The sequence below is a fragment of the Nannospalax galili genome, unplaced genomic scaffold, assembly GCF_000622305.1.
Source record: "Nannospalax galili isolate Female #2095 unplaced genomic scaffold, S.galili_v1.0 scaffold664, whole genome shotgun sequence".
NCBI lineage: Eukaryota > Metazoa > Chordata > Mammalia > Rodentia > Spalacidae > Nannospalax > Nannospalax galili.
This window is the reverse complement of record NW_008354274.1, coordinates 1227930-1229672: the sequence shown is the minus strand read 5'-3', so window position 1 is coordinate 1229672 and position 1743 is coordinate 1227930.

Below are 1743 nucleotides of genomic sequence, written 5' to 3'. Positions count from 1 at the left end.
ACACATGCAGGCAATACATGCATACACATAAAATAAAAATAATTAAAAAATTTTTTAAATAAATAAATAAATGAATAAATAAATAATTTTTTTTTAAATAAAGATAACCCGATGCTCCTCTTACAACAAGAGGCACAAACTGCATGGAGGTGAGGGAAATAATTAGGAATTCAAATCTTTTCTATCCAGAGTGGTCACAGCATTGTAACCTTTGTAATGTTAACTTGCAATGTCTCCACCTGGTAAATCTCCTTGTTTGCACAAAGGTCCTGCTGCAGTGCAGGAACCATGGCCTAGAGCAGCCAATTCCTTCACTCTCCCTTCATTTTCTTTGGATTGGTTCTTTTATCTTAGCCAAGGATGAGGCTGGATCCAGCCAATGGCGAAAAGACACAGCACTCTTGCATTTGAATAAAAAACTCTCGCATTTGTGGCGCAGGCCTTTAATCCCAGCACTCGGGAGGCAGAGGCAGGCAGATCTCTGTAAGTTCAAGGCCAGCCTGGTCTACATAGTGAGTTCCAGGACAGCTGGGGCTACAGGGAGACCCTGTCTCAAAAAGACCCCCCCCAAATTTTGCATTTGGATCAAATTCTTCTCAGTGTGCTTGCTCACTGCCTGAATGAGGCAGTGCACTCTTGAAAAAGTAGAAGCTGCTTCATCCAGTTACTTTTACTCTTGTCCATGTGGTTTTTTGTGAGGTATAAGTGGGGTCCTAGGACCCCAGATTTTATTTCCAACACAGTGAATCTGCAGCTCAGTTGTGAATTTTATGGTTTGATGGTGGCATTCTTATTTTGCAGAGAACACTTACGGCAATAAACTAAAAGAGAAAAACAACATCTGGGTAAGGTCGCAAATGCCTGTAGTCCCATCACTCAGAAGGCTGAGGCAGGATTGCTGAAATTATGAGGCTAGCCTGGGCTACACAATGGAGCTCTGACTCATTGGGTGACTCACAGCTACCTGTAACTCCAGCTCAAGAGGTCTAACACCCTCTTCTGGTAACTTAGAAGCGTAAGGCAGCTGGTCACATGGCATCCACAGTCAGGAAGCAGAGAGATGGATGCTGGTGTTCAACTCACTTTCTCCTTTTTATTCAGTCCAGGACCCCAGCCCATGGGATGGTGCTGCCCACATTCAGGGTGGGTCTTCCCACTTCAGTTAACCTCATAGACACACCCAGAGATGTGTCTCATTGGTGATTCTAAGTCCAGTCAAGCTGACAATAGATTAAGCATCACATGCACATAGGAACATACATGTTGACTGGTTTGAAGACCTTTCCAAATAGTTAAATGATGCCAGTTCAATGTCAGTTTTTAAAAAAGGTAAATTGAAGCATGATTAAAAATTCCTATAAAAAGTTCATTTGAGTGAACAGGAAATCATGAATCAACAGGTCCAAACCAGAGGTAGAAAGCACTTGTCAAAGAGACTTGTATGGAGCACTAAAACACGGGGACTGAAGAGGTGGTTGAGGGGCGGGAGCACCGGCTGTGCAAGCATGGGGCCCTGAGTTCGAAACGCCAGCACCCACAGGAAAAGCCAGGTGTGGGCACACACACCTGTAACTCCAGGGCCGGGGACACAGACAGGAGAATTGCTGGGGCCTGCTGGCTGCCAGCCTAGCTCCAGCCTCAGTGAGAGACTCTGCTTCAAAGGTGTAAGGTCTCAGGAGATTGATAGAGCAGGACACCTGATGCCTTCCTCTGGCCTCTGCATGCACTTGCATGGGCCCACAT